This window comes from Dipodomys merriami, unplaced genomic scaffold (genome assembly GCF_024711535.1).
Source record: "Dipodomys merriami isolate MVZ:Mamm:240054 unplaced genomic scaffold, mDipMer1.0.p SCAF_59, whole genome shotgun sequence".
Lineage (NCBI taxonomy): Eukaryota > Metazoa > Chordata > Mammalia > Rodentia > Heteromyidae > Dipodomys > Dipodomys merriami.
In genome coordinates, this window is record NW_027206168.1 from 586,463 (window position 1) to 611,970 (window position 25,508).

The window sequence follows — 25,508 nt, forward strand, 5'->3', positions numbered from 1 at the left end:
AAGGAAGAAGTCAAACTATCTTTATTTGCAGATGACATGATCCTATATATAAGGACTCTAGAGGCTCTACTTCCAAGCTCCTAGAGCTGATAAAGAAATTTGACAAAGTAGCAGAATATAAAATCAAACCCTCCCCCGCAATTGAGTAGCTTTTTTGTATACCAATAATAAAAAGATAGAGAGAAAAATCAGGAAAACAACTCCATTTGCAATACCAAATCAAACAAATAACAGCAACAACAAAACTAGGAATCAAACTAAGAAAATGAAGGACTCTTGGTACTGGCACAAAAACAGACCTGAAGAACAATGAAACAGAGTAACAGACTCAGAAACTAACAAACCTACAGCCAAAAATATAGGTTGAAGCAGAGATAACCTCTTCAAATAATGTTGTTGGGGAAGTTGTATATCCATATGCAGAAAACTGAAACTATATCTCTGTCACTTTGCTAATGTCAACTCAAGTCAATTTAAGACTCCAAACCTTGAAACTACTATAGGAAGTAATAGAAGAAACATCAGAATTTCTTGGCACAGACAGGAACCTTCTGAGTAGAGTTCTAAGGACTCAGCAAATTGAAGAAAGAATTGATGAAAAGTTTCTGCACAGCAAAAGACATAGTTAAAATAAGCTGAAAAGACAGTCTACAGAATGGGAGATTTTTCTCAGTTATCTGTTGGACAATTGCCTAATATCCAGAATATACAGAGCTCAAGAAAGTAAACCCTCAAAGAATCAAACAAGCTAAATAGTGGCATCTCAAAAGATGTAGAAATGGCTAATAGACACATGAAATGCTCAACATCTCTGGCCATAAAAGAAATGAGAATGAAAACAACATTGAGAGTCCATCTTGTTCATGTTAGAATGGCCATCATCAAGAATACTAACACCACATTCTGGTGCAGATATAGGAGAAAAGGAACCCTAATACACTGTTGGTGGGAATATAAACTTGTTCAACCACTCTAGAAAGTAGTTTGGAAATTCCTCAAAACAACTAAACATAGAACTACCCTATGCTTCAGCAATACCACTCTTGGGCATTTACCCAAAAGATTGCAAATCAACATACAGTAAAGCCACTTGCACAACCATGTTCACTGCTGTACTATTCACCATAGTCAAGGTATAGAACCAGCCAAAATGCCTTTCACTGGATAATGGATCAAGAAAATATGGTATAGATACACAATGGAACTTTACTCATCAGGAAAAATACTATTGCATCATTTGCAAAGAAATGTATTGACCTGGAGAAACAGGTTAAGTAGAGTTAGGCCCAGAGAGACATATGTTATTTCTAAAGTTAGATTAATTTATAAGTATATATGTAAACATATGCAGGGCCATAGACACATATATACAGAGATAATAACTAAAGTATGATGTATGCAGAAGAGAATTCCAATATGTAGCTATCTCCTCTGAACAACTAACTTATGGTCTAACAAAATGAATACCAGGGATGTGGTTTTTGAAGTGGAAGGAGGGGTGAGATCAAGAGGAGGGGGCAGATGAGTGAAGAATGAAAGGGTGGGTATATGCAGGCATAATATTCAATATACATATATAAAAGTGAAAGTAGGAAAATTGCCAGGTACCAGTGGCTCATGCCTGTAATCCTCATTAAGAAGGAAGCTGAGATCTAAAGATTACGAGTCAAAACTGCTCTAGGAAGGAAAGTCTATGAGATGCTTATTGCCAATTATTAATTGGTAAAAAATCTGGAAGTGGAGCTGAGGCTGAAGTGGTAGAACATTAGCCTTGAGAAAAAAAATACTCAAGGACAGCACTCAGGCCCTGATTTTAAGACCAAGGTCTTGTACACAAAAAAAAAGAAAAAGAAAAGAATGAGGAAAATTAAGGAGAAAGGATTGGGAGAAGTGGGAGAGAATGATGAGAGGTGATATTGATCAGGATGGATTATTCTTACAAACTGACACATTGAATTTGATCTCTTTTGTACAACTACTTAAAATAAAACTATAATAAACATAAAATTAAAAGGTTGATCCTCAGAAAAAGAAAAATAAAAAGAAACTAGAGCACAAAGCCTGGGGGAATTCATAGAGTTGAGTAAAGTTAGAGGGTGTATGGGTTGTGGAACATGGTAGAGAGTAAAAAGAAATAACCTCTTACACAGGGAGAGATGGGCTTGCTTCCCAATAGCCTGTTTTAAGGGGGTATGACACCCTTGTTCACATGTGTTCACACAAAACCATACAGACTAAGTATAATCTGTAGGCAATGCCAGAAATAACCACATGAAATGTTTACATCATTATCTTGTTTGGCTTGGCTTTCCATCATATTGAATCTCTCTTGGATAAACTCCTTTGGCCCTTGACTCAATGGGTCTGTTCATCCTGTCTGCCAATTTCCATACTCCACCAAGTCCTAATCTACCCAGCTCTACTTTGGACAAATAGATAACTAGTAAGAACTTGTGGTGTCATCTCAATGAAATGAAGAAGCCATTAAAGAACCTTGTCTTGCTTTAGAGTGTCACATCTTTGTGTATTCAATGTTAAAAGAGTCTGAGACAGAGCAGGTCTATAGTTTAAAAAACAAGTTCAATTTTGCAGAGACTAACTCTTGCATTTCTTGCTGAGATAACTGAGTAGGTGTTAGGATTTGATTACCTCCTAAAACAACTATATTGACATTATCCTATAATATACATAAGCCTGGCATCTCATAACATTCAAAATGAAATACAAAATGCCTACACACAATGAAACAAAAAAATTTCAATTGTGATTTTTTTAAAGTAATACTTTAAGTGAATACTGAGATACCCCAGGTACTGGAATGATCTAATGAAGAATTATAGACTACAGGTTACTATCATAAAAATGATCCAAGAAGTAATGGCAAACAATCTTGAAATGAATGGAAAGATAGGAAATATCACAGGAAAATAATAAAAGATATGCAAAATAACCCAATGGAAAATTTAAAACTCTCGGGATGAGATTGATTATCAAATAGTGACAAGAGCAGAGAGAAATATGGAACTTGATGATAGATGGATGGAAATCATCCAACCTGAATACCAGAGAGGGAAGAGAAGCTGAAACATAAACAGAGACTCTGAACTGCATGCTACTCCTGAGAGATCTTAAAAACATCTCATCAGAGTCCCAGAAAGGAAGGGAAAGACTCTGTTAAAGAAAAATAATGGTGAGGAGTAATGGCTAACATTTCCAGAATTTGGCAAAAGATAGAGTCATATAGTTTTAAATGGCTCAGCAAATACCAGAGGAAATTTTTTTAAATCCATTATCAATTCATCTTAAAAACTGCTGAAAAGTAAAGAGAAAGGAACATTATTGAAGCAACCAGAAGGAAAATGTAAATAAGCAATATATGTGTTAACCATGATTCAATGAGTAGATTCTGTATTGGCAGCAATGGAGGCCACTGACCAACTAGAATTCCATGTCCTATTAAAAAAAAAAGCTTTCAGGGGCTGGGAAGGGGCTCAGTGGTAGAGTTCTTGCCTTGCATGCATGAGGCCCTGGGTTCGATTCCTCAGCACCACATAAGCAAAAAGAAAAAAACCGGAAGTGGCGCTGTGGCTCAAGTGGTAGAGCTCTAGCCTTGAGCTGAAGAGCTGAGGGACAGCGCCCAGGTCCAGAGTTCAGGCCCCACGACTGGACCCCACCCCCCCCAAAAAAAGAAAGAGAGCCTTACAAATATAACAGAATCAAAATGTAATTGACCCAGAAAAGAGCCAAACAATAAAAAGAAAATCTCCCAAGACTCAAAAATTAAAGCAATGTATTTCTTTTCTATTCAGACATATTAACTATACCAACTAAAGGGTTTCCTTGTGATATTTCCATACATACCTACAATGTACTTTGATCCTATTCTTTCCCCTCCTGCCCCACCCATGCCCCGCCCCGGTGCCTCTGTGTGTGTGTGTGTGTGTGGTGTGTGTGTGTGTGTGTGTGTGTGTGTGTGTGTGTGTGTGTGTGTGTGTGTGTGTGTGTGCTGGTCCTGGTGATCAAACTCAAGGAGCTGTCCTTGAGCTTTTTGTGCTGTTATGATTTCTTCTGAACACTAGTGCTCTACCACTCAAGCCACAGCTCCAATTTCTGGCTTTTTTGATGTTTAATTAGAGATGAGAGTCTTTCAGACTTTCCTGCCCAAGCTGGCTGGAACCCTGATCCTCAGATCTCAGCCTCCTTAGTAGCTAAGATTTACAGATACAAGCCAACAGCATCCAACTTCTATTACTCTTTATTATCCAACTCACTGCCTTTCCTTCCATTTTTTTGTTTATTAGCATACATTGGTTATACAAGGGCATTTCATTTGGACAGTACTTGTATACAACATACCCCAATCAAACTCACCCCTTCACTCACTTGGACTTCACTTAGTGTTTTATTTGATTTCTTAATAGTTTTATTCCAAGACTTCAATTTGGTTATTTATTTTATCCTTAAAATCTCTATGCCTATATTGAATTTCTCTTTCACATCCTGTGTCATCTGATTTATGTAATTCAGTTGTTTTGAGTTCTTTTGTAATTTTTTTTTCTTTTTTGCTCATCATGGGGCCTGAACTCCGGGCCTGGGTACTGTCCCTGAGCTCTTCAGCTCAAGGGTAGTACTCTACCACGTGAGCCACAGTGTCACTTCTGGCTTTTTCTGCTTATGTGGTGCTGAGGAATCGAACCCAGGGCCTCATGCATGCAAGGCAAGCACTCTACCACTGAGCCACCCTCCCAGCCCTTTTGTAATATTTTTGATGGTTCTAAAATTTAGAACTCAGTGTCTTATGGTTGCTAATCAAGTACTCTACCACTTGACCTATGTCCTTAGCTACATTTTTGTTTTTTGCATGTTTAGTTATTTTTCAGATGGGATATTTTTGCTTTTGCCTGAGCTGGCCTTCTACCATTATCCTCCTACCAATATCTCTCACAAAGCTGAGATTACAGACATGAACCACCAAGCATGGCTTAAGTTTTGAGGCAGAGTCTCAGCTCTTGAACTGTGATTCTACTATCTCTACCTCCATAGTAGCTGGAAGTACAGGCATAAACTACAACACCTGGTTTCACTAAAATACTTAATGGATTTTGTTTTGTTTTGTTTTGGGTCTAGTCATGGGCCTGAACTCTGGGCCTGGGCGCTGTCCCTCAGCTCTTCAGCTCAAGGCTAGCGCTCTACCACTTGAGCCACAGGGCCATTTCTGGCTTTTTTTCCCCTGCTTATGTGGTGCTGAGGAATCGCACCCAGGGCCTCATACATGCAAGGCAAGCACTCTACCGCTGAACCAACTTCCCAGCCCTACTTAATGGATTTTATCATGACATTTCATAGATGAATATGATGCATTTAAGTCATATTTTCTCCTCCTTTTCCCAGTGATTCCCTCCCAATAGTCCCTCTTTTTATATTCATGCACTTTTTGTTTGTTATTGGATATAGATTCTGAATATAAGAGAAAACATGATATTTGTCATTCTGAGCTTATTCTGCTTAACATGATAATACACATTTTATCCATTTTCCTGTCAATTACATATTTATAATCTTTTTATAGCTGAATAATATCCATTGTGAATATATGCCACATTTTCTTTACCCATTGATTGGTTAATTCAAAACTAGGCTAATTCCTTAGGTTGGCTATTGTGATTAGAATAGCAATAAATCTGAATGTGCAGGTGTCTCTGTTATATGATGGACTTGCATTCTTTTGGTATATGTACAGGAGCGATTTAGCAGGATCACATGATAATTCCATCTTAAGTCTCATGAGTAACCTCCATACTTTCCACAATGGTTGTACTAGTTTACATTCTCACCAAAAGTGGGTAAGGATTTCCTTTTTCACTGCATCCTGGCCAGCATTTGTTGTTAGTTTTCTTGATGATGGTAATTCTGACTGGGGTGAGATGAAATATTAATGTAAATTTGATTCGCATTTCCTTTCTGGCTATGGATGTTAAACATTTCTTCATGTGGTTTTTTCTTCTATTTCTATTTCTTCTTTTGAGAACTATGTTCAATTTTATTTGTCCATTTCTTAACTGGCTTATTTGTTCTTTTGTGTTGACATTTTTATTTATTTCCTGAATATTGGTTTGCCTGATAGAGGAATAACCAGCAAAGATTTTCTTCCCTCCTGTAGGCTGCCTCTTTACTCTGACACTATTGCCTTTGCTGATAGAAGCTTTTTAATTTGAATCCATCTCATTTGCCAATTCTCCTATTATTTCCTAGGCTACTGGAGGTCTACTCAGAGGATTATTGCCTATGCCTAGATCAGGAAGTGATTTCAATATGCTTTCTTTAGTCATTTCAGAAGTGAGTCTGTGTTCTGAAAGAGGAGAAAGTTGCACACCAGTCATTGAAGCTTTCTTCCCTAAAACACTCAGAAAAAGAAAATAGCAAAACAGAAATAAGATCATGAGGAAAGGAACTGAAAACAGAAGCAATAACAGAAAAAATCAATAAAACCAGAAGCAGATTCTTTAAAGAGATTGATAAAATAAATCATTAAGCTCTAGCTAGTGAGACTAAAAAAGAAAAAAAAAACAAAGAAAAAGAAAGAGAATGGAGATATGACTATAGGAATGAAGTAAGGATTGTCTAAGGACCTGTAAGTCTGTAAGTTGAGAAAATTGAGGTTAGAATCATTTGTATATTCAGTGACAGCGCTGATCAAAATAATTGGACTTCATCCCTTTTAAGAGTATATACCATATTATGTAAATATTAGATCACCTCTAAGGTACACTAACCACCTAATCTAACACCAGTCAAAGGAAAACAAAAAGATGGAATCAGTGTTCTAGAAGCGAGCAGGGTGCTGGCTTAGTGTGTCAGAATCTTGGGCTTCTTACTTCTTCTTACTCCCCCATTGATGACTGCCATAAAGATGGCTGCTAGCAAACAATTAAACATCCATTCCATCCATCCGGGAGGAGGGAGACACAAAGCCATGTAGAGATCATATCTGGAGAGTCCCTTTCCAAAGCTGTACATAAGACTCCCACTCTCTGTCTCTTTAACCAAAATCTAGTCACATAGTCACATCTAACTATGAGAGGCTGCAGGTTGCCAGGCAAAATACTAAACAAAGAAGCAGATAAGAAATATGGCTACAACCTGGGGTACTTTGCAAATAGGTAATAAAAAGCCATGTGAGGTGTGACTTGAGCAATTCGTACCCTCTGGAAAATTGCCACAAATGAGAATGCCAACCTCAGCCAGAACTGTCACTTCCACTAGTGTTCATCCCTGGGGACACATCAGCTCGATCTTAAAAACAAAGTAGTAGCCACCTGGATGAAGTGCAAAATGGAGCAGGTCAGGGATCAAAGTTGAGGTGTTCGCCCTCATTCCCAGGTCCATTCTCTTGCTTCTCCTGTCTCTTCTTTCCCTCAGGCCTTGTCTTTTCTTCATAACTTTTATCCAGTCCAACAACCCTTTTGCATGGTCTTCAAAATACATTCTGAATCTTCCCATTTATCCCTATACAGTTTTCCCTCTACATTCCTGGGTTCTCTAGAGTGCCCTGTGGATGCTCATACCTGTAGATATTCAAGTCCCTTATAACCTTTCATATCCTCCTAGATGTTTGAAATATCTAACACAATGCAAATGCGATGTAAATAGTGGGTGTGTTATTTAGGGAATAATGACAAGAGAACTGTCTCTGTGTCTTTGTTATAAACCAAGGTATTGTCCTGGGTATTTTCATCTTGAGGTTGGGTGAATTCAGACATTCGCATCATTTGGTCCCAAAGGACTAACCATACTTCAATCCAGCTGTCCTCACTCTTTTCACACACCTTTGCTTTCCATGTCTAAAGCAAGACCTAGCCCTTCCACAGGCCTACACCAGGGATCAGCATAATTCTCTATCAGTGACCACTAGAAAATATTTTAGACTTTAGAAACCATTCAGTCTCTGGGTCCTTTACTACATTCTACCCTTGGAATGTAAAAGCCTTTATAGACTGACGTCTATTTGTAAACTAATGGCTATGACTGTTCCTGTAAAACTTTATTTAAAAAAACAAACCATGGGCAAGATTTTACCTACCCACCATAGTTTGCCAGCCCCTACTCAATCTCTGCATCATACTCTACATCTATATTTGTTATAGCAAAACCCCTTAGAATTAATTATCTTCACCGGGAACAGGTGGCTCACATCTGCAATCCCAGCTGCTGAGGAGGCTGAGCTCTGAGGATTGTGGTTCAAAGCCAATAGAGGCAGAAAAAGTCCCCATGAGACTCTTATTTCCACCTATCTACTCAAAAAGCAGAAGTGGAGCTGTAGCTCAAAATGATTGAGTGCTAGCCTTGCATAAAAGAGCTCAAGGAGAGCACCCAGGACCTGAGTTCAAGCCCCATAATCAACAATGACAACAACAACAACAAAATCATTATCTTCTGTTGTATTAAATACCACTTTTAACTATGTCATTTCTGGTGGTCATAGACTTGAACACACACTACAGTGACTTTTTCCTCACCGGCTACATGGAAATCATTCCAAACACCTGAAATCAATATTTCTTCATGTCTGACCTTTCCAGATAATGATCTGTGTGGTAGAAATTGCTCCACTGATACTTGTTTCATTCCTATAGAAAAACTAAACACTCCAATTAATGAATTCTCTAATTAAACCTGTTCCTTCTTTTGAAACTTCAGCTAAGAATATAAGACAAATTGGAATTGAGTCAGACTTCCACTTTGCTTTCTGTTGTAGAATATATCAGGACTCAAAATACAATTTGTTCCAGAATTCCCCAGGATGGAGAAATACAGAGGGTACAAAACACAAAGCTGTGGAAAAAGGTAAAAATATACCCACTGTAATAAGAATTGCAAACTAACCATCAGTACCCTAAATCTAACCCAGAGACATGGTTGTTTGAGTTTGTTTGTTTGTTTGTTTTGCCTTCAAAGTACAAAATACACCATTACAAAATAGAGATAATTTTATATTAAAAGTCCTAGGATGGGATGACTCTCATCAAGATGCATTGTATATGTAAATGGATATGTTGTTGAAATGTCTTGAAGATAATCATAATTAATAATTAATAAAAACAAGAAGAACAAGAGGAAGAAAAGCAAGCAGAACAAGAAAACGGGAAGCAATAACAATAAGAAAAAGAGCAATAAAAAAGGTATTAGATATTTCTGGCAGTCCTGGACCAAACTGCCAGGGCAGTGGTAATCCAGTGCTGATTGGCAGCCACAACTTGGGAGAATATTCTTCTTTTCCCCCCACTATCCGCTACTCTCTCTTGTTTACCCAATATTGAAACAGTTTCAGCTACCAATTATTATTCTTTGTCCTTTTTTTAATAGTAAGGAAATGGTGTCTGTGTTGGTTTTCCCATCACAAAGTAGAAAAGAAGCCACTTACTCAAGGCTCAGACCTATAATTCTAGCTGCTTTAAGACTAGACTCCAATAGGGATGATGATGGCTTGAGACCAACCCTAGCAGAAAAGGTTATGATTCCTCTTCTCAACTTGTCGCTGAGCATAATGCCATGTGCCTGCCATTCCTAACTATGTAGAAAGGTGAAGTTGAGAGAATGGCAATTTCAGGCCTGCAGGGAGAGGGCTATCCATGAGGCTGCATCTCTGACAAAAAGCTGAAGAAGGTGGTGAATGCCTAGGATCCCTACAACAAAGGGAAGCCTAAAGTAGGAAGATTGCAAGGCCGATCACAGTTTCCTGCCTGAGAAGAAAGTGTCATCTTGTCTGGAACACACAAGAAACCTGCCCAAAACTGAGCAGGTGGTGTGGCTCAAGTGGTAGAGCACCAGCTTAACAAACAGCAGAGTACAAATCCTAATACTGCCAGAGAGAGAGAGATGGAAAATAGATGACTGAGAAGACTTGTGCATATGACTTACGGATAAAAACAATGGGAGAAGCTCTTATTCATTTTGCCAGTCCAACCAGTGTAGACATTTGAGTTTCACCCAAGTGCAGGAGAAAATGCCTCACAAAGAAGAAGCTGAGTGTGAGCTAATTCTAATTTATTGCAAGGCGAATTCAGAACAAGATACACATCTCTACCTCCATGTCTTCTCTCGGAAAAAATAAAAGGTTTTATAGAAGTTAGAATGTTCTAGCTATAACAGAAAAGGAATTAACTGAGAGGCTATCAGATATCATCAAGTTGATTGGAACACTAAGGAGCCAAGCCTAAGAGACGAGAAGAGCAACAGCTGCAGCAACAGACCCCAAAGAAAGCAAAACAGCAATAACGCTGGCAGAGATGGGTCCCAGACACTTCCTTTGCTGCTGTCTTCCTCATGTATCACTCAAAGGGCCAGCAGTGACGGGCCATGTTCAGAGCAGGTGAACCGGTTCACAAGGCAGGCAGATCTGGGTGAAGGAGAGCCAGAAGTCATTTTTGCCTTCCATATTGCAGAAGAGACTCTTGGATTTATAATCTCACCAAGACTGCATGTTATCAGCAGAAGAGGCCATCAAAGAGCTGGGGCTGCTGGTGATGAAGAATAAGCATCTATGATTGGATAAAGCCTAATTCCTGGCTTCTAAGAATAACAGGTAGTCTTGGCTCAGTTTGAAGCAGGAGTGAAATGCCAGGATCCAATGGGCATGTGGTCCCTCCTTGTGCTTTAGTCCCTGAAAGACTTCTACTCACCCAAGATGTCCCTGAAGCCCAAAGTGGAAACACACACACACACACACACACACACACACACACACACACACACACACACACACACAGATGAAGAAAATTTGCAAATGCCCTGGAAGCTGCAATTTTTTTTTCATTTGAATGATGGAGAAATTCGTTCTGAGTTTCCACTGGTTGACTCAGCTCAGAGACTGCAACTAGATGATGGAAGAAAATCTTGACAGGCAACTGAGCCATGAGAATTGCTCCTCTAGGAACGGTAAGCATACCACTACATCATCTTCCTTCACTACTGATGAGAGGGACTGCCTTCCACTTTCTCCCATTAGAAACAGAGAACCAGAGACACTGATCTCAATGCTAACAGCTGAAAGGCTGATCAACACATGGACCCCCAGCCTACCCCCACCCCCAGCACTGGAACCTCAAACATGTGGGATTTCTCTGCTGTTGGATGACTGAAGGTGTCTCTCGTCCTCGCGCATGTATTAATGCATCTTCATTCTTTGTTTAGCATGGGAAAGGGAGCAGAGGAGAAAACAGGCCCTCGTGGCCTCTTAGCATGAGCTATCAGCAGGAAGAGATGAGGAATGTGAGAAAATAGAGCATATTTACCCAAGATTTGTTTGGAGTAACTAGCCACTTGGGGTAGAAGGCAGCTGGAATCACATTATGAAACGATTACAATATTTGAACAGAGCTATGCTAATAGCATCCACTCTGATGCAGAAAACCCCAGTTGCAGAAATCATTAACTCTTTAGAGAGTTCAGATTTCCCCCCACCCCCATTCAGCAACTATCCCAACCTCACACCATTCTCTTTGCTAAGTGTCTCATGGGGTTGGTGTTTAGATAGGATTCAGTGGGTAGATCCATGTTTGTGTGTGTGTGTGTGTGTGTGTGTGTGTGTGTGTGTGTGCACACGTGCATGTGCGTGCATTTGCAAAAAGGGTTGTTTGTTGAGTTATAGTAATGTATCCTTCCTATGTGAATATTTACTCTTCTGGGTGAGTTATTTGTATGCTTTCAGAATTCATTTGACACAATCCTAATCCATAAGGTGATAGGATAAAGATTATTGGGAACTAGGGTGTTTGGGAGGTAAATAAGTCTTAAGAGTGCTTCCCCCACAATAGAATCAGTATCTTATAAAAAGAGACCAAAAGGGTCAGCTCTTCAGAGCGGGCAGATCAAAGCACTCAGCACCTCACCAGGAAACAGTCTCTGGAATGGATCAACTCTAAGCTCCAACTTGTTATGAAAAGTGGAAAGTACGTGCTGGGGTGCAAAGCAGGCTCTGAAGATCAGATAGGGTAAAGGGAAATGGATCATCCTTGCCCCCAAACTGCCTGGCTTTGAGGAACTATAAACTAGAATCCTCTGTAACTTTGACCCAAACTGGTGTCCATCACTCTAGTGGACACAGTGTGTGTCAATTACTTCCAAGGATGTGTACTGCCTATCTATCAATGACCCAGGTGACTGTGATAGCATTAAAAGCATGCTGGGGACAAACTGGAGGAAGGTAAACAGTACATAGCCTTTTCCTTAATAAAACTTTGCAGAGCTGATTTAGAAACATTTAATTTAACAAAAATTAAAAAAAAAGAGGCCCAGGGAAGCTGGATGACCCCACCCACCAAGGAGAAGAAACCATCTATGAATCAACTTGCAGTCCTCCGCAGACACCTGATTCCCACATCTCACCTTGTACTTGCCAGCCTCCTGGTCTGTGAGAAACACATTTCTGTGGTTGTTACTGCCACTCCACTTATTGCATTTTGTGGCTATAGCCACCCAAATAGACTAACGCAGATTTCAATAAGAAACTCCACCCAAGCAGAGGGTGAGTGAGGCCCTGGAGGGATTCAGATGTGAAATGAGAAGAAGTGTGATCTGCTCTCTCAGGAGACCTAGGAAATCAGTTTGGAAGGGAAAAAATTCGTATCTTCAGAGTCCCTTTGTTGTTTTGTGTTTTATCTTTAAATAGTTCTGCAAAGGGACTTCAATTCAACATATCCATGTGTGATTGCAATGCATGTTGGGAGTCTCTTTAGAAGATGACCTCGGCATCCTAGAGGGATACTTCACCACCGAGACTGGGTCTAAAAGTCATTCTAAAGCATCAAACCCCTTGTCACATGGTTGTTGGGCTGCTCTGTCCAGTAACCTCTCTACCTGGCCTGGGAGAACCTAAGTGACAACATTGTTGTGCATCCTTCCAGGACAACAGTGTGCATGTGCCTGACCCATTGTCCTCGGCTCTACGTTCTACCCTTTGATCCTAGGGAGAGTAAACTGCCATGCAGATCAACACAGACATGGGTGACAGGCCCTGATGCGGATGTGAATCCCACTCCGCCATTAATAACCTATGAGACAATGATGTAACCGAATACTGGGTTTCTCAGTCTCTCCGTTTATGGAATGGAAAGCCATCTCATGATGCACACAGAGTCAGGAAGGAGATGAAACCCACTGAGTAAACACTGAACTCCATGATCATCAGCCTTATCCACCAAAGACTGCCAAACATCAAAACCACTCAGGATCTCAAAATTATTGTGCAGGTGAGTCATCTGGGGATATATTCTCAGAAACTTAAGATGGGCTCTGCTGACACCAACTGCATCAAGTTACTCAGATTATGGAGGATAGCACTCTGTGTGTGTGTGTGTGTGTGTGTGTGTGTGTGTGTGTGTGTGAGAGTGTGTGTGTGTGTGTATGCATTAAGCTTTCCAAGTCACTGTGTGTGTGTGGTGTGTGTGTGTGTGTGTGTGTGTGTGTGTGTGTGTGTGCATTAAGCTTTCCAAGGCACTAATGCAGCTCAAGGCTGGATTAAAATTCAGAATCAAATGTATAGAATGGGGGAGAATCTACATGTGAAATGCAGATCAAGCCAAAGCCTAGGCTGTAGTCATAGACTCAACATCATCTAAAAGAATACAGAGAGCAGACGACCAGAAATAAAAAGGACACAGAGTCAGGACAGAGTGTCAATCTCAACTGAGGCTATCCTTACCTGAAGGTTAAAGATATCATTTACAAACATCCTTCTTTGTCTAGTCTCTTCTATTTTTTCCTGGTATTAAGGTTTGAACTCAAGGCCTCATGCTTGTCTGGCTTGCTTGCTCAGCTGATATTCTACTTACTTGAGTCACACCCCCAGTCTGGCTTTTTACTGCTTACTTGGAGATAAGAGTATCTGGAACATTTCTGCTCAGGCTGACTTGAAGCCTCAGTCTTCCAAATGTCAAACTCCTGAATAGCTAGTGTGGCAGGTGTAAGCCACTGGTGCTCTGATCTTCTAAGAACAATCTACAGGCACTTGGTAAATGCCTCATGATTAAAAGTGTCAGCAGGAAAGTCACAACAACTGCTTTGGTAAAGTACACAGAAAACAAATGGTTTCCTTTAAGGAAATTTAAGCTACATAACAACTGAGCCATCTTTTCCATTTTCCCTGTCCTTGGAGGACTGACTCTGTTGGCATCATCTGTAAAAATTACACTCATTACAAACACTCAGTCTGTTGTTAACATTGGAAGGATCATTGTAAGGGTGACTTTTATCAGATTTGTTAATGTGTTCTGTCAACCAGAAACCATCTCATAGGAAGCAGATGGATGGCTGGTTGGCTGCTAGTGTGATCTCAGGAAAATTGGGAAAATTTTTCTTAAACTCCTTTTATGCTGTTTTCCAACTCAGAAATTAGCCTCAAAGAACTAACACCTTTTTGGCTCTGTGTTCTCATTTGACCAAGTACTGAAATCCCTAGGAGGTTTGAAACACTTCAGCCTCAGGCATTAGATACTGTCTTTGACACCAGTTACATTGACACCAGTTATGGGGAGATTTTGTTTGGCTGGTTTGGGTCTTGTGAGATAGGGTCTCCAGTAGCCTCAACCTAGCAATTCTCCTTCTTTGGCCTCCTCAAGTTACTTGGATTACAAGTCCAAGCCAATATTTGTAGCTCTATCATTGGTATCTCAAAAAATTCTCAGACAACTGCCCAATAAATAAGTGGGCTAAAGACTTAAAGAGAAACTTCTCTGAAGAGGAAAGAAGGATGGCCAATAGACACATGAAGAAATGCTCAACCTCCCTAGCCATAAAAGAAATGCAAATCAAAACAACATTGAGATACCACCTCACCCTAGTTAGAATGGCAAAAATCAAGAACTTTAAACAACAATGGAGATGCTGGAGGGGATGTGGACAGAAGGGAACCTTACTGCATTGTTGGTGAGAGTGTAAACTTGTTCAGCTGCTTTGGAAAGCAGTATGGAGATTCCTCAAAAGACTCCACATAGAGCTCCCCTATGACCCAGCAATCCCACTTTTGGGCATTTACCCAAATGTTCACAAACAAGACCAAACTAAAGCTACCAGCACGACTATGTTTATTGCAGCATTATTTACCATAGCTAAGATATGGAACCAACCCAGATGCTCCTCAGTAGATGAATGGATCAAGAAAATGTGGTATATATACACAATAGAATTCTATGCCTCCATTAGAAAGAATGGCATTGCCCCATTTGTTAGGAAATGGAAAGACTTGGAAAAAATTACATTAAGTGAAGTAAGCCAAGCCCAAAGAAACAGATCCCATGGTTTCCCTTATTTGCAATAACTAGTATATGTCTGAGTCAAGCAGAAAAGGTCAGATAAGTTGATGTTAGGGAAATGAACCTTAAGATATGTATTCAAATGTTTTTTTTTCTTTCACGAGATTGTTTCTAACACATTTATAAGATTATTTCTTTGTTACTTTGTATGTCCCTCTCCCACGGTATAACCCCTGCTTTCACTGTATTTGATGTCGGTATAATTTGTGGAGGGGAAGGGAAAAAACAAATTGTTTAAATAGGCATACAGGTGGACCCATTGCAACAATGAGATGTACAAGTCATTATGTCGAAAACGAACTTTACAACTTTGGTGGGGGGGTGAGGGGAGGAGGAGGATTGGGTGGAGGGGTAGGGAGAGGATGGGAAGGGATGGGAAGGGGAAACAAAGGAGGAGGCTACAAAGCTTGATAAGAAATGTACTCATTATCTTGCCCAAGTAATTGTAACCCCTCTGTACAGTATTTTCACAATTAAAAAAAAAAAAAAACTTCTCGGGAAATTCCAGTATGTACAGAGCTGATGACAAGCGTTTCAATTGAAATTTAAAAAGGAAAAACTCCCACTGAGGGACTGGGGCAGGGAGGGGGGTAACTATCAACATCTTCATTTGCTCCAATCTTTCTGATCATATCTTCTAAGATCTACTAAAGTAAGGTTTTCAGAAGAAATATAACTTACTCAATTTAACTTAAAGTTCAGATAAGCAATCATGGCCATACCCAAGCCTATTTGGATAGATATATTCTAATTTATCTGAATGCTTTGCATTTTTATTTGCTGTACCTGCCAATTCTATCTTAAGGACTTTAGGGAAATGGACATAAACTTCTAATAAAATCAGGAGAGGAGCATGATGGTCCTCTACTGCTGAGGTGTGCTGTCTTCCTCTTAATTCCTCTTGTAAACACTCTTGGTTTGCTCTGAAGAGCATCCTTCCTCCTCCTCTCAGTGCACCTGGATGATCTCTATCTGCCCATCAGAGTTGTCCATCTCCCTGGCCACATAACTAACAATCAAGTCAAGCCAGAAGTTCTATGATTTTTGCATGACTGGAGCAAGAGATGTTCTTTTACTCAGGCAGTTGAGAAGTCAGGCCATACCCAGAGCATCTGGTGGCCTCCTTACCACCTTACCTTCTGGGCCTCTCTAGCAAAAACCAATGAGAATGAGCGGAGAGCAGAGCATAGACCAGGGATTCAGCCATGCCTACAATCTATATCTTAACTTTTTATGTTACCAAACAATTAATTGCTTTTTTTTAAGCTTATACAAATTGATTTTTTTTGTTTTATTTTGGTTTGGGTTGGGTTTTTTTGGTTTTTGTTTTGTTTTGTTTTGTTTTTTTGCCATTAGCTCCCAAAAGAGAGCTAAGTTATATAGGTAATAGAAGCTGGAATCCAAAGACAAGCTCTCACCTGTCCTACTATGTTTCCTCTAACCCTACAAAGTAGTTCCTCCAGGGTTCAATTCTTCTGAATAGCATCCTGGACATCTACTGCACATAACAACATTTCTTCCTCTGTGCGTTCTGACTTACATGCACACAGCTCTCCCACACGTGCTCCTAAATCAGAGTGAGAGCTTTATCCCTGAATCTGTGTATAAGTTAATTATGTAGACAGGCTGTGATGGCATGTTCAAAGCTTATGTCGGGCCACAGGTTAGAACTGTTCCAGAAGGAAGGAAAACTGTAGAGGCCATCATAGTTTTCATATCCAGAAACCTTGCCCCCACCCACCTGCCCTGCATGCTCACAGCAAAGATAAAATTTGGTAGTAAAGTATTTTTTTGGGGTCCGGTCATGGGGCCTGAACTCTGGGCCTGGGCGCTGTCCCTCAGCTCTTCAGCTCAAGACTAGTGCTCTACCACTTGAGCCACAGCGCCACTTCCGGCTTTTTTTTTTTTTTTTTTTGCTTATGTGGTGCTGAGGAATCCAACCCAGGGCCTCAGGCATGCAAGGCAAGCACTCTACCACTGAGCCACCTTCCCAGCCCCAGCAAAGATAAAATTTGGGGCCTGATTTTCATTCCAGTGTCAGCAGATTTTGTTTGGCCAAATTAGTATGAGTCACATAGAGTCCTCTACCTGTCTCCATTATTGGGCTCAGAACAGATGGTCAAGTCCTGCCTAGCAAACCCTGTGGTATTTGCCCATCCCCATTTTCCCATTTGAACCATCTCTAAGTACACTTGAAATCACCTCTGAGTTATTTATGGAACCTAGTACAATGTAAATGTCATGCAAATAAGTTGTGTACAGGATAAGCTGAGCAATCAAAACAATGACAATGAAATGAGGGACGTGAGGTGGGGCAGGGCTTGCAAGACAATAAGATAATAAGTAGGGAAAAGAATGAGGAAACACGGACAGGACAGGAAATCTTTGACATCACACCCTTACACGGAATAGAAAGGAGAGCCACCAATCAGAAAGTCAATCAATCCTCACTAATCAGCTGAAGGCCAAGCCCTTTAATGAGGAAGATGAAAGAAGATGGCCAACATGGCAGCCATGAGCAGTCTTCTTGTGGTATATCTATGCCTCATGGCCTCTATCTGCCATATGTCTCTTCTAGCAAACTTATCTATTATCTTTGAAAAAAATGAAAAATAAGTGTTCTATATGCTTAGGGATAACAAGAAGAAGCGAAGTATATATGACTACCAACAGACAATTTTTTCAAATATTCTTGTTCCTTGCTTGAATCTATGGATGCTGAACCTCCAGATAACCCAGAACAAACTGAACCCTATTCAATTCACATTGGAGTTTAGTAGCCAATAGTCATTTCTACCTTACTGTTTCTTTCTTTGGTGTCATTCCCCCATCATGGAATCAAAGAAGATAGTTCACTTTTCCTCCCCATAAAAATGGCCCTCAGTGCTCTCGAGCACCACTAAGAGACTTATCACACATAGGATAGGTGGTAGACGAAATCTGGTAGTGAATGGTTTGAAATGTACGGCAATCCTAAGGAAGCAAGACATTGGCGTTTCCATCATCTATTTGAAGAATCCTCAATCTGTCTCTTTGCAGTTCCTGCACTGGCAAAGAAAAAACAAAAACAAAAACAAAAACAAAAATCAGGCATGCTGGGGATTTTGGTGAAAGGCTCCTCTTGTTCGTATTCAGATTTGATGCCACAGGACCCATGTTAAAAGCATGGCCTCACTTCATATCTCCTGGAGCATCTTCGTAGACTGGCACTGACATTTTCTTTTTCTGAACTACACACACACACACACACACACACACACACACACACACACACACACACACACTTCACTTCTGTTAAAAAAAAAACCAACCCCCACTTCCTCCAAATTAAGGTCATGACAAGCACACACACACACACACACACACACACACACACACACACACACACACACACACACACACACACAAACACACACATACACGCTCCACAGGGGGCTCCACTTTGGCTGCAAAGAAATTCCCATTCGCCAAGCTGAGAAACTTTCCAGGAACCAACCTGCCTGTGAATCTAGCAAAACTGACTGGGCCTTCTTCAAAGTCCTCAATTAACAATCACTGGCGCTTGAGTCTGGCAGGACCCTCTCTCCCAGCATACAAAGCAACTCTTTGAAGCAGGACAGAAAGCTCACGTTCAGAGGATTCCCTTTGAGAGTCTGGCCTCTCATCTTGGGGAGATATTACAGGCAGTGTTTGAGAATCCTGGCAAGGAGCTGCCTTCCTTGCAGTTCCAGGACGGATGTCTCCATGTTTCTCTTTAGAACTGCCCATCATCCCTTTGCTTTGGGAGATTTGCTTGCTGTGCTTAGTAAAAATAAAAATATAAAGCATCCTAAGCAGCAGTGACAGGGGTAATTACAGGGGAAAAAAGCTCCTGACACCCTTCTTTTAAATAATGGGGAAGGGACTGAGGCAGGGAAAGGGGGAGGTGGAGAACACTGCAAAAGCTTATTTCAAATAGCATTGAAGGAAGGCCACTTCATTCCTTGCACAAGTCCATTTAGCGTCCATCTCTCCTTGTCTAAAGGCATTCTCTGGAGAAGATAAATTCCTGGGAGATGACCACATGTCTGACTGCCCCGAGCCCCACAGATTGCAGGCAAAAAGTAGTTAAACTTGTGATTCCCTCCTCCCCCATCCCATACACCTCAGCTTTGTATTTCAGAATCAAGGTATCTGAGATGCTAAGAACATTTGTTGGCCAAACAGGGTGGCGGCCTATGACCCAACATTGATCTTGCTTTTAACTTGAACATTTCCAGGGATAGGGAGTACTCTGCTTTTATTTTTTAAGGGATCATCAGCTTTTGGGAAACAATTCAATTTGCTGAGAAGTAAAATGTGTTTCCTGGTCGATGTGACACAATGGATCTAGATTCACTGACGGGTTAAGAGAACCACATAAAGGTTTCCTACATAGATAGTCTGAGCCTAGACACACCTGTTTTGTCCTTGGATGCAGTACTAAGACCTTGCAGGTACTAAGTCCTTGATAATTGATAGTTATACCTCCACCTGCTCCTTAAGGTGCTTGTTTTTTTCTAGTGGTTCTTTCATCTGCTGACTCTGACCTGAATACGTTAGAGGTGTTAGGAATCTTTTTCCTATCCAAGGATCATCTGGAAACATTACAACTTTGTTACGGGCCATGCATAATTATTAATTCAGATGATTGACAAGAAGTGTCTGTCCTGTCATGGACCCAGTGATTTTGCAAGCCAGACATTCTTCACTCATCTTCAAGCTACCATGTTCCTGTTGCTTTTAGAAACAATAAAAGCATGCACAAAAAGCAAGGATGGCTTCCCTTGTTTCTGACTAAGCTGATTTCTCTAGGGAGCTATGCATACCTGGGGGCCTTGTGAATACTGTACAAGAATTATTCATTTTATACAAGTTGCTGTAATTATACAGTACAGTGGGCCATCTTGGCTCTTTATACAAAACATACTTTTAAAGGTGAGAGTAAGGGATTGTGGAAGAGCATTTTTGTTGTTTCTTTTTAAAAAAAAAAAAGATAAAGAGATATCCCATAAAGTCTTTGGTTATTACTTCTTTTGTGTGTGTGTGTGTATGTGTGTGTGTGTGTGTGTGTGTGTGTGTGTGTGTGTGTGTGTGTGTGTGTGTGTGCAGGTCCTGGGGCTTGAACTTAGGGCCTGGTCACTGTACCTTAGATTTTTCACTGCGGGCATTCTACCACTTGAGCCACAGCTCCACTTCTGGTTTCTCTGGTGGTTAATTGGAGATAAGAATCTCACAAACTTTGCTGCCCAGACTAGTTTCACAGTATGATCCTCAGATCTCAGCTTCTTTAGTATCTAGGAATACAAGCATGGGCCACTAGCACCTGGTTGGCTATGGCTTCTTTAATGTCAACAACCACAACTTTAAATTAGTATTCATTTATTGGAGAGTAACTGTTGGGAAAATAGAAGTTATGCAGCTTCCTGCTGGATATTTGTGATGATTCCTGGAAATTCTGCTATTTTCCAACAATTATGCAAAAATAGTCTAGGAATGTTCAGGGCCCAGGCCTTCCAAGCTGAGTATTCCATTTTCAGCCTTCTCTTTCCATGGTAGGTGGTTGAACAAATGATTCTCACCTATGCCTGTAGGTGGCGATGGGAAGCTCGTGTGTGTTTCCCCACAGGTGCTCTGGAAGTGCTAGGTGGCTGGGCTTTGGCGTCTAATACATTCAATCCTTTTAAACAGGATTGGTTCATCCAGGAGGTTAAAAATCAATTAAGCCAGTGTTGACATGTTCTTTGATTCTCTTCCCTCCAAAGACTAATTTGACCAGCTAGACTCCCATTGATCTCCCTCTCTTGGCCAATATTGACTTTGGAGGACAAACAGTATCTCAGGAACAGATCTGTCCATTTGCCTGGGGCCCAGAGTCTCAGGTCAGGGATGTTAAAGACCCAAAAGACAGCAGAGGTTAAAAGATAAGTCCCCAGTGCATTGAGCTGTGTTTGCTGTTGTCACAAAGTAGAGAGTTTAAGAATTTGGGGCAGTTCATTTCCCCTGTCAGTGTCAGTGGGGAAGACAGATGTTTGGGGGCAGGGAAACAAGAGCCAGAGAGTTAAGAAGTTTGGCGCAAAGCCAACTCATCCTGTGTTTTGTTTTGAAGAGATTCAACATACCCCCGTGCCACACAGGGCCGAGGTTGGCTGGTGAGGTGTACAAAGCAATAGGGTTGCTTGATTGTGGCCATTCCGAGCCCCACCACACAGGAGGCTAAGCCTTTAAGGAAGCTATAGCTCAGTAGAAATGATGTCTTAGGAGACACAGTGGTGAAAATAACAAGGGTCTTCTCTGTCATTTCTGTCACCATAAGTGTCCCATTTGTTCAATCCTGTGAGAAATGGACATAGAAAGGAGTTGTCTTGTAAGCTAATGCTGGTGGGTCACGCCAACTGCTTTCTTGCAATGTCATTTGTTTAATTGCATTCTGTCCCTTGTTCTGCAGGACATTGGTTTATAATGATTTCATAAAATGAGCATAAGCTCCCAGATGGATATTTAATATCACTTAAAATGTTTATATTCCCAGTGCAATGGCTCATGCCTATAATTCTATTTAAGAGATGGAGGGCAGAAAGATGTGATCCAAGGCCAGTCCTGGCAAAAAATTCTGACTCCCCCCCTACATACATAACCATCTCAATCAATAAAAGCCGGGGATTGTGATTCACACCTGTCATCCTAGTTACTAGGTACACAGAGATCATAAATAAGAGAACTGTGGGCCAAGCTGGCTCTGGATAAAAACCAAGACTATATCTCAAAAATAGCAAAAGCACCCAAGCATTGGTGGCTCATGCTTGTAATCCTAGCTACTCAGGAGGCTGAAATCTGAGGATCATGGTTGGAGTCTGTGTGACTCTTATCTCCAATCAATCACCAAAACAAATGCTAGATGTGGAGCAGTGGCTCAAGTGGTAGAGCACTAGCCTTGAGCAAAAAAGCTCAGGACAAAGCCCAGGCCCTGAGTTTGAGTCCCAGGACTGGTACAAAAACAAAAAATAATAACCAAAGCAAAAAGAATAGTGGCAAGGTTCAAGTGGTAGAATATCTGCCTCATAAGGTCCTGAATTCAAAACTCAACTCCTGCCAAAAAAACTATGCACACACACACACACACACACACACACACACACACACACACACACACACACACACACATAATATTTGATTTATTTATATTAATATGCTTTTGAGTTTGTTTTGCATTATTCCTGAATATTATCTTATCCCTATTTATTATTAGCATCAAAGGGGCAGAATCCATATCTCTGACTACTTCCTGAGTGTCTAACATGGTCGTCTATCCACTGTAGGTGTTCTATCAGTGTTAGTTGAATGGTCATGTCAACTGAATAGGCCCAGACCACCACTGCTCTGACAGGTCTCCTTAAAATACCATTTACTACACCTAATTTCCTGCCTGTTGTCTGGGTTAGCCTATTTGTCTTCCTTATCCCATCTCTTTCATCCTTTTTTTTCCTAAGAGAGAAGGTCAATTTTTTTTCTTTTCCTTTCATAGGGGAAAGAAAGATGCAAAGAGAAAAACAGAGACAAAGAGACAGAGAGATCTTTGAGCAATCTATTATTTCACCGTTTACTTCATAACTCTTCAGGAAATTACATCATCTGCCAAATACTCCCTTTCGAGGGTTGAAAGTGCCCATTCGGTTTTATGAACAAAGGATGCAATTTGCTTACCTCCCTCCCTAAAATGTTCAAGAGTAGAGATGAACAGATACCAGATTATATAGGCTTGGCAGACTTGAAATCTTACATCCAAATGCCTGTCTCCACTAACATATTCCTCACAGTGATTCCCTTCCACTTTTTGTCAGTTTTCTTTGTTTCTAGAACACCTTCGTCCTGAAGGATCAAAAAGCCACAACCTTTTCTACTACCTGCTATTTATTTCCTAGTTTCTGCTTGCGCCCAACTGATGCTGGAATGCAATGATGTGTTCCACAAGGGTTTTCTCCAAAAATAATTCACCAAACAAGCCTCCTACCATCAAAGGCCCCTCTGAAAAAAAATCCTGGAGTTTCTAGGTAATTTTGTCTACTAGTATTCTAAAATGCTCAACAGATATATATACAAGGTTCTGTATGAAGAGCCACTAAAAAAATTATTTGTTGAATTAGTAATTTAAAAACATTTTGTGTGCGTTGGTACTGGGGCTTGAACTCAGGACTTGGGTGCTATCTCTGAGCTTTGTTGCTCAAGTTCTATCACTTGAGCCAAAGCTCCACTTCCAGTATTTTGATGGTTAACTGGAGAGAAAACTCTCATGGGACTTCCCTCTTGGGAAGGCTTTGAACTGTGATCCTCGGACTTCAGCCTCCTGAGTAGCTAGGATTATAGACAAGAACCACTGATTTGTCAGTGTCTTTTTTCTCTGCTATAATAGTAAGCCTATGTGGGCATCTTCTTAAAACACTCCAGGATTTGCTTATAAAGTTGTCAAATACACAATTTCTATTATATCCCCCACTTAGTAGATTCTCAATAAACAAACTGATTTTGAAAAAAATGGGAGAGAGATCTAAATTCTATGTGCTACAAGAGATAGATGAGGGACAGCACGAATTAAAAATTCTCCCAGCAGGTAACGCCCTGTGTGAAAATAATAAAAGGACGGTCCAAGACCCCATCTTAATTTTTCAGCTTAATACATTGCTTATCACAAATACTTTGCCTTTGTCTTTATAATTCGGTGCTAAAACATCACTCATCTTGGTTAAGAAACTTTTAGGTAGCCTTTGAAATTTTGCCCATTGGGTCAGTGTCCTTTTATCCCTTGAGCTGGTCTTTGCCTTTCTCCCCAGAATCCTATATTCAAATCACATCTTCCCCTGCCAGGGTGGAGGAATGGGGTTATGGGAAGACTGCTCGTTGTTGCTCAGATAGGGGAAGCTCAAAGCACATCTTCATCACAGAAGCCTCAGAATGGAACAAGGACCTATGAGAACCCACATATTAGTCAACTCTCAACTTGGGGTGGACAAAATGGACCATTGGTGGAGACTTGAGTCCCAAAGAGGCCTTTGTTAAACACGAAATTCCATCCCCACGCCAATGAGAACATGACTGTGCCTGGAAATGGCATGTTTTAAAGGTAGTTGGGTGGAAATGAGGCCATTAGCATGAGTCCTAACCCATTATGATGATGTGCATCTAAGATGAATATAGATGTAGATAAGAACAGAGGGAAGACCCCGTGAGGACAGAGGCAAAGGCCATCCAGAAGCCATGGAGAAACTACCCCTGCTGACATTTTGATCTCAGACCTATACATGCTAGAATAATGAGATCACAAATTTCTGTTGTTTAAGACTCCCGGTCAGTAGGTCTTTGTTATGGCAGCACCGGCAAACTAATTCAGACTTCCTATTCTGCTCCTAAGACCCCACAGCAAATTCACTATCCATCAGTCCATCAGTCCAAAATGAGCATGTAGAATGAGGAGGGTTGAGACGAAAAGACAAGCCAATGTGCACCTTGAGGAGCACTGTCTGCTCAGTCTGTGCATCTCTTGATCTCTTGGTAGATGGAGAAGAAATATAAGATGTGCTGACTGCTTTATATGTATACTCATGAACATAGAACAATGAAACCTATACAAAGTATTTTAAAAGGAGTGGAGAAAAAAAAGAGCAGTAATGACTGGATTTAAATTTAAAGTCCATTTAAATGAAAGCCCATTATGTACACATATGACCACATCACAATGAAGCTCATTTGCACAATTAATGAACAGCAATTAAAAAATTACATTCAGAGCAGCAAAATCGCAGCAGTATGGAAGCAGGACATGGCTCATGTTCCTGACCCCGTTAATGTTCCATGACCCTGCTCACCCAAACGGAAGCCAATCTGGATCAGAGTTTGATCAGATCTGATCTGTACAGCAAAAAAAGGTTTTTTATAAAGATGAAAAATATAGAGGGAGGAGGTGTCCTCCCAAAGTTCAGCTCAAATATTACTTTTTGTTTGTTTTTGGTGCCAATAATGGGGCTTGAACTCTGGGCCTGCGCACTATCCCCTAGATTTTTGCTCAAGGCTAGACCTCTACCACTTGATCCACAGCTGTAGTTCTGGCCCTTTGGTGGTGAATTGAAGATAAGAGACTCCCACAGTCTTTCCTGCTCAGGTTGGCTTCAAATCTTGATCCTCAGATAC

General features: G+C 40.6%; 1 pseudogene; it reads left to right on the top strand.

The window, feature by feature from the left end:
• The first annotated feature begins 2,531 nt into the window (after nucleotides 1-2,531).
• Nucleotides 2,532-25,508, top strand: part of LOC138813129 (large ribosomal subunit protein eL30-like) — a 113,769-nt pseudogene continuing 90,792 nt past the window's right edge.